The sequence below is a fragment of the Schistocerca piceifrons genome, chromosome 2 (genome assembly GCF_021461385.2).
Source record: "Schistocerca piceifrons isolate TAMUIC-IGC-003096 chromosome 2, iqSchPice1.1, whole genome shotgun sequence".
Taxonomy (NCBI): domain Eukaryota; kingdom Metazoa; phylum Arthropoda; class Insecta; order Orthoptera; family Acrididae; genus Schistocerca; species Schistocerca piceifrons.
The window spans coordinates 761,075,347-761,091,529 of record NC_060139.1 but is presented as its reverse complement, the minus strand read 5'-3'; positions in this window follow the sequence as shown (position 1 = coordinate 761,091,529).

The window sequence follows — 16,183 nt, the reverse complement described above, 5'->3', positions numbered from 1 at the left end:
GAACAGTGAGCGTTATTTGAGCATACTTCGCAATACCTTCATTCCACAGCTTCTTGCTACTGTCTTGCCCTTCAACACGCAGTGGTTCATGCAAGGTGGAGCAAGGCCACATACTGCAAACACTGTGTTGGAGTTTTTACACGAGCATTTCGACATGCAGATCATTTCACTCAGGTTTCCAGGTCGCTTCAATGACGCACAAAATTGGCCCCCCAATAGTCCAGACCTCAATCCATCCAACTTTTTTCTTTTGGGGTACCTAAAGGAAAAAACTTTCCCGATACGTCCACGTGATTTAATGGAGCTCAGAAGACTTATTCTTCAAGCTTGCACTGAAATTACTGAAGACATGTGCCGTAGGGTAATCACTAACTTCAGTGCTCGTTTGAAGGAAGTTAGGAAACGAAATGGTGGACATATTGAGCTGTGCTGAGTTAGAACAAATCTCCATGGACGGCTCTTCATTGTAGTATATGTTCCTTTCAGATTGTATTGACAATAAAGTCTATATTCAAAAACAAAATGGTAACACATTTCGTGTGCCACCCTGTAGGTAACAACAAACATAAAGAAATATCCATCTACCGCTTAAGCACATCGAGCCAGTGTTGAAACGCATCAGTACTGTTCTTGAAGTACATGATGGGATCTTCTTAATTTTAGGACTATGTAAAAACGTACCGTTTAAGTGTTAATGCAAACAAATGAGGTTACGTAATAAACTGATGTTTCATTATTTTTATTTTCGAACTGTTATCTAACAACTGTACTACGTCACGCTTAGTTCAATTCTTCAAGCAGAAGTGGATGAGTTAAACGTCTGAATTGAAACGGTACCGAAAGACGGAGATGGGGACAACTGTTATTGAGCTGTGCGTTGAAGATGGAAGAGCACTAGTACGCTGGAGTTCCCCGTTTTTATGACATTCGGTAAAGTGACAACGACAAGCTGCATCAGTTTAGACTGTATCGGTAAATGAAATATTGATTTTGTTTATTGGTGTAGAAAAGAAGTGAAATGTCCTTTAGAGACGCAGCTGGTGTTGACTTCTGGTTATGACGCAATAAGGCTATCTTTTAAAAATTTCTTTTAGAGCTTGCCGAGAATGCAAAATTTCTGGCGTTACGTCTCACCACACACAAGGCAGTGGCCGGCGGCCTTCAGTTAACGATCGAGAGGAGTACCGTTAACGTAGACTTGTTAAAGCTAACAGACAAGCACTACTGTGTGAAATAAGCGCAGAAATCAATGTGGGACATACCATAAGCGTATCCGTTAGGACAGTGCGGCGACAAGACACTGTGCAAGAGGGTCCGAAATGGTGTAGGCTGTGTTTACATGCCATGGAGTGGGTCCTCAGGTCCATCTCAACGGATCATTAACTGGAAACGGTTATGTTCGTTTACGTGGATACCATCTGCAGCCATTCATGGACTTCATGTTCCCAAACAACCATATAATCCTTGTGTATCGCAATGCGCCCTGTCACCAGGCCACAATTGTTCGCGATTCGTTTGAAGAACGTTCTGGACAGTTCAAGCGAATGATTTGGTTACACAGAGCACACGACATTAATCCTATCGAATATTTATAGGACTTAATCGAGAGGTTGGTTCGTGCACAGAATTCTGCACCGGCGAACCTTCGCATTTATGCACGGCTACTGATGCATCGAGACTCAATATTTCTGTAGGGACTTCCAACAAATTTTTTAATACATGCCACTTTCAGTTACTGCACTACGGCAGGACAAAGGAGCTCCGACGCGATTTTAGGAGATATTCCATGACTTTTGTCACCTAATTGTATAACTAGCCTAAACGATCGATCTGATACAGTGAGATCAGAACGTTTACTCAAATACGAAAAACTTCCCGGATGAGTACTAGAGGTTATTTATGTAAACAGTGTGCAGATGACTCAACGCAGTTGCGAAAGTGCATTTCAAGTAGTATCGTCTGGCCGTAAAAATTAAAGGTTTTAGTGCTTAACTTTACTATTCTTAGTACTTCCTAAGTTATCAGAATAACAAATAAATTCAATTACTATCGGAAATCCTTCATACAGTGTTTACTCTATACACAATAGGCTTTTACTGCTGATGCTTTCATACGATTTACGTTTATTGTATTTTTGTCCATTACCGTTGTACTGTGTTTGAATGGATGAATCAGTGCATGAATGTACATTATGTACATAGTTTAAAGTGATCTTACTGACTAACCAGCTTCTTCGAGTGTAACACTTTACAAATGAGAAGGTAGCTGGGTTTAATGGAAAGTTAGAGATTCAACAGCTGTGACAGTAGTAACGTATGTATCAGGGATAAAGGAAATTTTATTAATTTTGGGTTCAATCTCGAAAAATGAAAAGCAACGCTATAAGTGTCTGCAGAGTGCATAAAACATTCTGTTTTAGTCTGCAAAAAGGGTTTGTCTGAGGCTACAAAGTGACATAACTTCTTGCTGAAAAATTCTGTGCTGTATTCTCATTTTAACGATATACATGCTGCTAGCAAGTCCACCCTAAAACGCAATTCTTTACCTAAAAACACATCCTTGTTTATACTTTGTATTAATACGGTCACTCACGTATCACCTTCTCTCGCTGGTACCCATCGTCAGTAATAAATTCAAGATCAGCTGTGAAGGAATCGCAACTTTGACCATTCAGAAAACAATTATAAATCTGCCACGATTTTTGTCGGTTTTGTATGCTCGTTCAGACACTATATAGTACACCATTCTTCAGAAATATAAAATTCTGAGTTACGACTGCATCGCATGGCACATGGAATTCCTTCGGTTATAGAAAGTCACAAAATTCTCTAATAAACTCAAAAAATTTCTCGAAACGTTGTTCTTTACCTCGTTTTTTTCTAAACTTCCTATGTTATCGGCCAAAACTAATTACAACATTTTTACAAAATCGCTGGAACACCAAACATAGTTCCTCGTATTAATGGATTGAATTACAACTTCTCCACACAAGAGCACTCAACACCCTACTGTTTTGAGAACGCGCGAACGATATCTGTTCTGATTGAGTGGAACGTAGAGTAGCCAATCAGCTTCATGTAGCTTTCTGCGGACACCAAGGCCATTTTCCACGTTGACCAATCCCCAACTCGGAATTTACTTTCATTCACAAAAACGGCTAATTTCTGAAAATTAAACAAGCTGAAAAAATATAATCTTTATCAGTATTAAGGACGGAAATAAAATTGTTGTTGTTGTGGTCTTCACTTCAAAAGACTGGTCTGATGCAGCTCTCCATGCTGCGCTATCCTGTGCTGCCCTCATCGTTTCCGAGACACTACTGCAACCTCCATCCCTCTGAATCTGCTTGCTGTATTCATCTCTTGGTCTCCCTATGGGATATTTATCCCCGCGCTTCCTTCCAGTAGTAAATTGGTGATCCCTTGATGCCTCATAATGTGTTCTATCAACCGATTCCTTCTTTTAGTCGGGTTTTACCACAAATTTCTCTTCTCCCCAGTTCTATTCAGTACCTCCTCATTAGTTACGTGATCTACCCATCTAATCTTCAGCAATCTTCTATAGCACCACATTTCAAAAGCCTCTGTTCCCTTCTTCTTTAAACTGTTCATCGTCCATGTTTCACTTCCATACATGGCTACACCCTATACTAATACTTTCAGGAAGGATTTCCTGACAGTTAGATCTATACTCGATGTTAACAAACTTCTCTTCTTCATAAATGCTTTTCCTGCCATTGCCAGTCTACATTTTATATCCTCCCTATTTCGACCATGATTATTTATTTTGCATCCCAAATAGCAAAATTCATTTACTATTTTAAATGTCTCATTCCCAAATGTGATCACCTGATTTAAGTCGATTACATTCCATTATCCTTGTTTTGCTTTTGCTGATGTTTATCTTATATCCTGCCTTCAAGATACGGTCCATTCCATTCTACTGCTCTTCCAAGTCCTTTGCTGTCTCTGTCAGAATTCCGTCATCGGCAAACCTCAAAGGTTTTATTTCATCTCCCTGGACTTATTCCTATTCTAAATTTTTCTTTTTTTTTCATTTACTACTTGCCCAATAGAAATATCGAATAACGTTGGGAATAGGCTACAACACTGTCTCTCTTCCTTCACAACCGCTGCTTTCCTTTTGTGCGTCCCTCGACTATTATAACTGACATCTTGTTTCTGTGCAAATTGTAAATAGCCTTTCGCTCCCTGTACTTTACCTTTGCCACCTTTAGAAATTGAAAGAGAGTACTCCAGTCAACATTGTCAAATGCTTTCTCTATGTCTACAAATGCTGTAAACGTAGGTTTCCCTTTCCTTAACCTATCTCCTACGGGAAGTCGTAGGGTCAGTATTGCCTCGCGCGTTCCTACATTTCTCCGGAATCCTAAAACTGATCTACCGCGAGGTCGGCTCCTACCAGTTTTACCATTCTTCTGTAATGTATTCGTGTTACTATTTTACGGCCGTTACTTATTAAACTGATAGTTGGGTAATTTTCACAACTGTCAGAACCAGCTTTCGTTGGAGTTGGGATTATTACATTCCTCTTGAAGTCAGAGAGTATTTCGCCCGTCGCATACATCTGACAATATTTATAATAATATCTCAGAAATAAATATGTAGCTTCTATAATCCTTAAAATGGCTGCTTCACGTTAAGCATATCATACCATACCGTGTATATGACTCACTGTTCGATTACGCAATGTGATTTACACTCTCATCGTAAATAATTATTGTTTAATAAATAAAATAATTAATTATTAAAAAAATTCAGTGTTTATACATCGTATACTTGCTTCATTCACAGCCTCACAAATGGAAATATCAATGTTAACAGACTGAAATTAGTAATCACTGTTTGGAAGTACGGTATTACGTAACTTTTACTGTTACAAAGTAATGGTTCAATAACCACATTACGACGAAGTACTTAGGCTATCTTTTGATGTATTTCCAAGAACATAAAAATGTGGCAATATATTTCTTTTAAGGGAAAGCATAAAATTAGGGTTTTAGTTAATTTGAATAAGTAGGAAATTATTTACCGTTTGGTACTGGAATGCTACACTTAACTATTGTCGTTCTGAAAGGCTCTATAAGCTCTGATAGTGATCGGTATATAGAACGACTCTATTAATTCACAGGTTGGTGACTGACTTACATTATCTGTAAGCATTCACACGCTTGACTTAGAGGAGGAGGAGATTAGTGTTTAACGTTCTTTCGATAAACAGGTCATTAGAGTCTGAGAACAAGCTCTGATTAGGGAAGAAATGGTTCAAATGGCTCTGAGCACTATTGGACTTATCAGCTATGGTCATCAGTCCCCTAGAACTTAGAACTACTTAAACCTAACTAACCTAAGGACATCACACAACACCCAGTCATCACGAGGCAGGGAAAATCCCTGACCCCGCAGGGAATCGTACCCGGGAACCCGGGCGTGGGAAGCGAGAACGCTACCGCACGACCACGAGCTGCGGAGGATTAGGGAAGTATTTAGAAGGAAAGCCACCTTGATCTTTCAGAGAAACCATCGTGGTATTAACCTTAAGCGGTTTACGGAAATCCCAGATAAGCTAAATCAGGATGGCCGGACGGGGGTTTCAGTCGTCGTTCTCCCTAATGCGAGTCCAGTGTGCTAACCACTGCGCTACAGTGTCGGTCTCCTGAATTGGCCTGCAACAGTGGGCACATACACTAAAGCACCAAAGAAACTAGTATAGCCTTGCGTATTCAAATACAGAGATGCGTAAACAGGCAGAATACAGCTCTTCGGTCGGCAACGCCTACATAAGGCAGTAAGTGTCTGGCGCAGTTGTTAGATCGGTTACTGCTCCTACATGAAGGTTGTGGTGGTACGTTCCTATGGGACCAAACTAGTTAGGTCATCGGTCACTAGGCTTACACACTACTTAATCTAACTTAGACCAACTGACGCTAAGGACAACAAACATAGCCCATGCCCGAGGGAGAACTCGAACCTCCGACGGGGAGAGCCGCGCAACCCGTGGCAAGGAGCCCTAGACCGCTCGACAATCCACACATCCTGCTGCTACGATGGCAGGTTATCAAGATCTGAACGTGGTGTTATAGTCGGCGCACGTGTGATGGCTCACAGCATCTCCAAGGTAGCGATTAAGAGGGAATTTTCCCGTACGACCATTCACGAGTGTACCGTGAATATCAGGAATCCGGTAACATCAAATCTCCTACATCACTGCGGCGGGAAAAAGACCCCGAAAGAACGGGACCAATGACGAGTGAGGAGAATCGTTCAGCGTGACAGTGGAACCCTTCCGCCAATATCTGCAGAATTCAATGCTGGGCATCAACAAGTGTCAGCGTGCGAACCATTCAACGAAACATCATCGATATGGTCTTTCGGAGCCGAAGGCCCACATGTATACCCTTGATGGCGGCACGACGCAAAGCTTTACTCGTTGTCTGGGTACCTCAACACTGACGTTGGACTGTTGATGACTGGTAACATGTTGCCTGGTCGGACGAGTCGCGTTTCAAATTGTATCGAGCGGATGGACGTGTACGGTTATGGAGACAGTCTCTTGAATGCGTGGATACTGCGTGTCAGCAGGGGTCTGTACAAGTTGGTGGGGCTCTGTAATTATTTGGGGCGTGTGCAGCTGGAGTGATGTGGGACTCCTGACACGTCCAGATGAGACTCTGACATGTGACGTAAGCATCCTGTCTAATCACCTACATCCATTCATGACCATTGTGCATTCCGACGCACTTGGGCAATTCCAGAGGACAGAAGCGAAACCCCACATGTCCAGAATTGCTACAGAACGACTCCAGAAATCCTTTTTTGAGTTTAAACGCTTCCACTGATCACTAAACACCCCAGAACATATCTGGGATGCCTTTCAACGTGCTGTTCAGAAGAACTCTCCATCCCGTCGTACTCTTACGGATTTATGGCCAGCCCTGCATGATTCATGATGTCAGTTCTCTCCAGCACTACTTCAGATACTAGTCGAATCCATCCCACATCGTGTTACAGCACTTACGGGTGCTCGCAGGGACCCTGCCCGATATTAGACAGGTGTACCAGTTTCTTTCGTTCTTCAGTGTATAGGAAGTATAACAACTTCCCAGAACCGGAACGCTGGCGGTAGGACTCGAGGTCACTCAGACGAGTCTTACAGATTCCTAATCGTCAATACATGTTTCTACACCAAACGAAGCTGCAAAAATACAAGAATTTAGAGTCAAAAGTGGTTCAAATTTCCTAAAAAACAGAACAGTCTTCTAAATGAGATTGATGGTGTTGGATACCTACCGTAGGAAGCCTTCATGTTGAATGAATATAGACAACTCAATTTCTATGTTGATCGTCTGAGTAAAAAACATTAATATTCAGAGGTAAAGCATCGGGATTTCTAAATAGATGTTCGAATTGGAGGACGTGTAGACTTTCAGACCTTCTCGTAACAAATGTTAATGCTCCACCGTGTCGAATTCCCTGAAAATGAGGATACACAGTGCAGTGGCCAGCGGGAATTTCGTTCCTTGTTCACTGAAGAGTTTATCTGGAATGCACATTGGAAACGAACAACTGTCGGGCAGCAGTCACCGTGGATTCTTTCATCACTGCAAAAAGGCCTTCCTACTGCCAATGCAGGATGCACCTTTGACATGCTTCCCCCTCGGGCTGGCGGAGTATCACAAAAATCACTAAAGAACCGCCGCCCAAAGATCTTGATACTGGCGCAAGTAGGTAGCAGGTCAAGAAATGGTCGCGAGAGTATCAACACTTTAATACCACTATAGAAGCTACAGTGTTGAATAATATGGAAGTTAAAACACGCACATTTATTTACATGTTTTGCCCATCCCTATAAGAAAATAGTGACAGCGTCACAAGAGAAGACTGTCCTCTTTGTTCCTGCTTACTTGACAGAACTCGATATGCGCACATTAACTTTTCTCTTTCAAGTTTTAACGAGCTGAACTAAACGCACTGCCATCGCCGTTTTAATAACAACGCCAGTCGCAGAGCGAAACCCGGCTACTTATGGCAGACTGCCGAAAGAAGCTCGAATCGCAGGACTGCGAGACCGTTAGTATTTTCAGAAAATTCACAAGCTAGGACGTAATTAAAGCTTTAATATACCTGAGACGCAGCGCCAGTAACAAGAGTAAATACTCAGCGGCAAGATGTTACGAAGGAAGCTGTAATGGAGAAAGACTGTGCAAATAACACTGATGAAAATTTGACGAGAAGTTGCAAACACAGGACGCGGAGACGGGGTTGGACAGGCGAGATCAGAAAACTAAGTTCCGTTCAAGTGTGATTAACTCAGAGGTACTCATAACAGACGTCGCCTGGGAGGCTATCTGAAAGCCAGTTACTCAGAACGAATTTCATGCTCGTGGAAACATGCTCATGGAAATAGTTACTCTTTATAAAATCCATCCTCGCTCATGTAACTACAGAAATATTTGTTTTAAATGTGTTTTCAAATAATAATTTGTGCATTGACAGCTAGTTTATGAGCAACTTACGGAAATCCTGAGTTGCCGTTAGGTAATTATTGGTCCTTTCCTATTGTTTTAAAGCTGATTTCTGAGTGCAGTAGCGTACTACTATTAAATATTATGTTTCCGTAGACTTTTTTAAAGTCATTGTGCTTTCAACCCTTTCGTCTGCAAATATTTCCGTCCCAACACGACATGTCTGTATCTGCGCTTATTGTATTCCTTTCAGCTACTCCTTCGGGGCCATCTGTATTATTAAATGACCATCCCGTTTCATGGTTTGCGGTCATGCTCTCTGATAACCTTGGTCGTTGAGCGCCCCGAGAACACGAATACTCGCTCACGTTTCGTGATTCACGATTCAAGTTACAGGTTGCCTATTTCAAGGCTTTCAGAGGCAACAAAACTTTGTCAGTGCGCTAACGCGAAAAGAAGCTCAACACCAAGAAGTTGTGCGTGATAAATGAATGTTCGAAGGTTTGTTACTGCGTCTGAAATATGATGTATTCAAATTTCCCTCCATTCGCATAACAGTGACACTAGTAGCGCTACTATAAGGATGCGTGTCAGGTTTACTACGCAGTGTAATGGTCGTGATCGATAGTTACCTTTGAGATTCGACATAGTGGGTTGATGTCAATCAAAAATGCCTTTAAGATGACGAAGACACAGCTCACTGAGTTTGAACGTGGTCGCGTAACAAGGCTAAGAGATGTGGGAGGCTCCTTCCACGATACTGCCGAAATACTTGGCAGGAATATAGTCACAGTACATGACGGCTATCATCGGTAGCCGACGGAAGGTACAGTCGTAAGAAGCCAGGCTCCGGAAGGCAACATGGCGCTACCGAATGGGAGACTGTCGTTTTCCGTGTGTGGTTGTGGCGCATCGTACTGTTGCAGCAGAATTTCGAGCAACAGTTGGCACCACAGTGACACAACAAAAAGGTTGCTCCAAGCACAGCTCCAATCCAGACGCCCTGTAGCGCGCATTCCACTGTGCCCAACCACTGCTGTTCGCGACATCAGTAGCGTCAAGCGAAGCGGGGTATCATTGGGGGGGGGGGGGATGGAGGGCTGTTGTGTTTTCTCATAAAAGCCGGTTCTGTCTCGGTACCAGAGATGGCAGTATGTTGGTTAGCAGGAGGCTTGGTGAGCAGCTACAACCAATCTCTTTGCGCTCTAGACACACTGAACTTTATAAGCAGCATTCCAGGGGCAGATTTCCAACATGATAACGCTCGCTCACATACCGCTGTTGTAACCCAACATTTCCTTGGCCTGCTCGATCACCAGATTTGTATAATATCTGTCACGTATGACACATCTTCGGATAACTCTAGCGCCATCCGCAACCATCATTAACACCTCCTGACTGACCAAGTGCAACAGACATGGCACTCAGTTCCACAAACTGACATCCGCTACAGGTACGACACAATGCATGCACGTTTGCGTGCGCGCATTCATCATTCTCGCGATTACACTTGTTATTATTGTACCAGCATTTTATATTTGCAAAGGCTTTAGTCGCATGTACATTAACCTATGATCTTGCAGCTTTAGTTACTTGAATGCATTACCCAGACAAATGTATTATCGAAATTTCATGACTCTACATTAATTATTTCTATGGACTGGGATTTTATTTTCGGTCGGTGTATGTCGCGTAATTATTGACCGAATTTAAAATTTTTACTAACCTACTCATTAGAAGGTACAATCGTACGGTAAAGGTTTAACACAATGCGTCAAGTATTATAGCTAGAAACTACACTCCTGGAAATGGAAAATAGAACACATTGACACCGGTGTGTCAGACCTACCATACTTGCTCCGGACACTGCGAGAGGGCTGTACAAGCAATGATCCCACGCACGGCACAGCGAACACACCAGGAACCGCGGTGTTGGCCGTCGAATGGCGCTAGCTGCGCAGCATTTGTGCACCGCCGCCGTCAGTGTCAGCCAGTTTGCCGTGGCATACGGAGCTCCATCGCAGTCTTTAACACTGGTAGCATGCCGCGACAGCGTGGACGTGAACCGTATGTGCAGTTGACGGACTTTGAGCGAGGGCGTATAGTGGGCATGCGGGAGGCCGGGTGGACGTACCGCCGAATTGCTCAACACGTGGGGCGTGAGGTCTCCACAGTACATCGATGTTGTCGCCAGTGGTCGGCGGAAGGTGCACGTACCCGTCGACCTGGGACCGGACCGCAGCGACGCACGGACCGCCAAGACCGTAGGATCCTACGCAGTGCCGTAGGGGACCGCACCGCCACTTCCCAGCAAATTAGGGACACTGTTGCTCCTGGGGTATCGGCGAGGACCATTCGCAACCGTCTCCATGAAGCTGGGCTACGGTCCCGCACACGGTTAGGCCGTCTTCCGCTCACGCCCCAACATCGTGCAGCCCGCCTCCAGTGGTGTCGCGACAGGCGTGAATGGAGGGACGAATGGAGACGTGTCGTCTTCAGCGATGTGATTCGCTTCTGCCTTGGTGCCAGTGATGGTCGTATGCGTGTTTGGCGCCGTGCAGGTGAGCGCCACAATCAGGACTGCATACGACCGAGGCACACAGGGCCAACACCCGGCATCATGGTGTGGGGAGCGATCTCCTACACTGGCTGTACACCACTGGTGATCGTCGAGGGGACACTGAATAGTGCACGGTACATCCAAACCGTCATCGAACCCATCGTTCTACCATTCCTAGACCGGCAAGGGAACTTGCTGTTCCAACAGGACAATGCACGTCCGCATGTATCCCGTGCCACCCAACGTGCTCTAGAAGGTGTAAGTCAACTACCCTGGCCAGCAAGATCTCCGGATCTGTCCCCCATTGAGCATGTTTGGGACTGGATGAAGCGTCGTCTCACGCGGTCTGCACGTCCAGCACGAACGCTAGTCCAACTGAGGCGCCAGGTGGAAATGGCATGGCAAGCCGTTCCACAGGACTACATCCAGCATCTCTACGATCCTCTCCATGGGGGAATAGCAGCCTGCATTGCTGCGAAAGGTGGATATACACTGTACTAGTGCCGACATTGTGCATGCTCCGTTGCCTGTGTCTATGTGCCTGTGGTTCTGTCAGTGTGATCATGTGATGTATCTGACCCCAGGAATGTGTCAATAAAGTTTCCCCTTCCTGGGACAATGAATTGACGGTGTTCTTATTTCAATTTCCAGGAGTGTATGTATATGTCATGAGGCAACGTAACTCGCCATGTGCATATATCCAGATTATATTCTTGGGATATTTTAGAATAAGAAGATTTGCTGAAATGCAACAAAACTGTAGACATAATTTCAAAGATTCACGAAACCTCTTCTCGATGATAACCGTAAAAAATCATGAATGTAAATAAGTTTATCGCTTATCACATTTTTTGTTGATCATGCAGTGACTGTTGCGTCTGGCATGACGCTTTAACTTATTACTTTTTTAATACAGTCTCTGTTTGAAACACATTTTGCAGACAGTGTCCACATATTCCACCGAATCACCTACAAAATCATACTATTGTGCGACACATAGTTCAGGGCATATGACCTCGTCAACACGAGTTTTGTCGGGCCGCTGTGACGGAGCGGTTCTAGGAGCTTCAGTCCGGAACCGCGCGATTGCTACGGTCGCAGGTTCGAATCCTGCCTCGGGCATGGATGTGTGTGATGTCCTTAGGTTAGTTAGGTTTAAGTAATTCTAAGTTTTAGGGGACTGATGACCTCAGATGTTAAGTCCCATAGTGCTCAGAGCCATTTGAACCATCTGAAAGACGAGTTTTGCGTTTGAAACGGAGCGCGAATTACCGAGAATCTACACAACTACAATGAGAACACTTATTGACTTCCAGCAAACTTTATACATTAATTTTAAATTTTACATATACTTCCTCTCGCTTACCCGCTTACCTCAAATATGTGCCACATTAACTCCAGGTATGGAATGTCAATAACTTCTTCCGCTTTTCCATATCAATGTCTCATGGCAGTAGAGTGGTTCTGTTGAAGAAAGCTTTATTTGCTTAAGTGAGTCAGCTTGTAATACTCACATCGAGAATACTGTGTAAACTTGGTTCCTGCGTATGACAATTCTTTCGCTATCGCTACTGTGTTGCATCAAATTATGTAGTTGAGCCGATCATTATTCTTCTTTACATCACTCTTCGCGGCCTTAAGCTTTGATTTGCACTTTTGCCATATGCTCTCAATCAGTTTCTATAAATTCTTCTTCTTCCTGTTCCTTTTCGTTGTCATTTCCAATTTCTTCACGGGGTCGGCATCGTTGTATGTGTTTTGGCATTGTTAATAGCAAGTGATTGGCGGATCACCTTTCTAACGCCACTACTTCCCAGTGCGTACTTTTTGGAAATTTGTGGTAAGGACTGTGGGACCAAACTGCTGAGGTCATCGGTCCCTAGGCTTACGCACTACTTAATCTAACTTAGACTAACTTACGCTAAGGACAACACACACACCCATGCCCGAGGGAGGACTCGAACATCCGACGGGACGTGTCGCGCGAGCCATGACAGTGCGGAATTTGTGCACTCAACTGTCTATGTCTAGGGTAAATTTCACGTACAAGTAAAATCACGGTTTCTAAACGTTTCCGTAATGTGGATCTGAGGCTGGATGTGTGTGGCAGCCTGGTATTACCTAGTTGGATGTAGGATACAGCCTAAACGCCACCAGCCTGTTTCGTTAATCGATACGAGACGCGCTTGTCTCCCCAAATTCCGGCATTCGGTAAGCGGCTCAGTGACGTGCTCGGCTATAGGGCAGGCCATCGCTTTCTATACATTGCAGTCCTTGTGGTGAACAGATGATTCTTTCTTGCATACAGGTACGTAAGAGTTAGGTATTCGTATATCGTCGGTAGAGGAATGTTTACCAACGAACTATCTTTCAGAGAAGACATAATTTTCTTTCCAGAAGCACAATGAACTCTGACCAGTTCATAACAATTTAAGATAGGTAAAACACCGCTGTGCCCTTGTTCTCTTTGCATAGACTCTTGTTTTCAAAATCGTGTGTGATTCCTGGTAACGTATTGCCATCACCACAGAGATCACTGTGGTTAAAAAATTAATATAAGGAGACGAATAAACGTAAACATACGCAGTATTATGTTGTAGGATACGCACAAGTGTATGTAATATGGAAACTATATATCGCAGTGAGTGAAACGTGTCGACTATAACTGGACGTAGTTCTCCTGAAATTTCGTTTCTTCGAGCTTCAGTAATCACTTGAAAGCAACGTAAATGAAATTATGTGAGTGTCTCCGTGTCGAAAGTATTATTAGTAACAACAGCGTGCTGCTGTTTGCATACGATTTGGCGCATAACTACAGCAATGGTATACCGTGTACACTCTTCGACAAAAAAAGAGACCCACGATGAAGGACTTATGCAAATTAGTCACAAACTGGTATTTTCACAGGTATCGATGGGATATGCAAAACTGAAAATATTAGTGGTCTGTGGATGAAGGTGTGACGCTGTAGCGAAATTTCAGCTCATATTGGCAAGGATAGTAAACAGGGGACATGTCAATACCAGTTCTTGCTAAGTTATTTCCGTGTACTCACCTGGACAGTAATTACGCCTCGTAGACAGGCTCTTGAGCAATACACGCAGATGTCAGCATCTGACAGAGGACGTAGAGTTGCGCTGGAATAAGCTGCTTGAAGTAATCAGCGAATTTCTCGACATTTGAATAGACCACTAGTCGACAATGTTGGCAAGAATGGGCAAACTATGAACGAACACGTCGTCAAGAAGTTAGCAGTCGACCTAGAGTAAGAACAGATCGAGAGGACCCAGCAACGGTCAGAGAGCCACTCAGAGCCCCGGACTCATCATTACATCGATCTAACACGCAACTGGTTCTTTAGTGACTGCAGGGACGATTAATAGGCTGCGCACAGAAATGAGGCGGAGCCGACGGCGACCCCTGCGCCGACTACAGTTGACCTCTGTTCATCAAGAAGCACGTCTGCATAGTGCCGGGGACGTTCGGCCTGGAATCTCACTGACTGGAGTAGAATTGTCCTGAGCGATAAGTCTCGCTTCGAATTGAGATACGTCGATGATATTCCACTCCTCGTTTGTTGCCCTACAGGTCAAGCAATCTTGAGCTTACATTTGGCCAAGATAATACCCGCCCACACACGATGAGAGTTTCTACTGTTTGTCTGCGTGCTGCCCAGTAAGGTCGACTAATTTCTCTCGACTTGAGAACTTTTGGAACATTATGGGCGGACCCTCCAACCAGTTCGGTATTTTGATGATAAAAAGCGCAAGTCGGACAGAGTTTGTTACGACACCCTGCAGGAGGACATACAAAAGCTCTATCAATCGATGACAAGCCGAATAGCTGCTGGAATTATGGCCAGAGGTGAACCATCGCGTTATTAACTTGTGCAGCTTGTGATTCTCCTTTTCCTGAATAAATCATCCATTTGTTTCATAAATTCGAATCATATGATGTCTGTACATGTACATAACACCTATCGCCTTCTGTCCCATTTGGATAATTCCTTCCTGGTACGTTTTTATTTATTTATTATTTTTTAGGACAGACTTTATATACGCATGTTTGCAAAAGCCTTCTGACACACGTTCCTCACAGTGCCATATCAGCGCGTGCGTATTCCAATTGCAACAGTCCTACAGTTATGCGCATTTTATATCTGTACATTTTTTATTAAACCCTCATATTTTGCAATGTTTGTGTTACAACCACTCGCTCGAGTGAAAACACCATTTTCGCAAGTGGATGCGAACTATGTAAATAAAAATATAGTTGGTGACACAGAAATGTTCTTTGTAAATTTAATTTGTTCGCTGACTATATATCAAATGATTACATTTACATTTAAAAGTGATTGTGGAACATGATCTCTCCGGAAAGCATCCACTAATAGTTTTGTTTTGTCATATACTAAAGTGATTATGACGGATGTCATTGATAAAAGGAAGCAAAGAGACATATAAAAGCTGAAATGGAATGGCTAAAACCCATGAAGTGATCCCATTCTCCATGTCGTTGGCGTTAAGCGTCCATCCGCTCATTAAATTTGATTACAGAGTCAATTTTATAGCCCTCTAGTAGGGTCTTGAGGAGATGCTTGCACGTATTGAATCCGAACAAAGCCATCGACTGAGAAGGACTGCGATTTATTGAAATTAATGTAGTCTGAACAGTTGCAGCCAACAAACAAAATTTCTGTGAGCCCTGGATGATAGCTATTATTACAGGTCAAAAATGGCTCTGAGCACTATGGGACTTAACATCTGAAGTCATCAGTCCCCTAGAACTTAGAACTACTTCAACCTAACTAACCTAAGGACATCACACACATCCATGCCCGAGGCAGGATTCGAGCCTGCGACCATAGCGGTCGCGCGGTCCTAGACTGAAGTGCCTAGAGCCGCTCGGCCACACCGGCCGGCCTATTTTAGGTCGTTTTGAATTATTCCACCTCGGCTGCTTTTTCACAAGTATTAAAAGGACGGGTGGCCAATTTCGATATTACAGGCCATTCTCAAGCGCAGTAGGTCCCGTTGGTTATGAGGTTACTGCTATATCACATTGACACCTACTGCGCTTGAAAATGGCCTGTAAGACTGTAATTGGCCAATCGTGCTATTGACTACTAGTGAAAAACA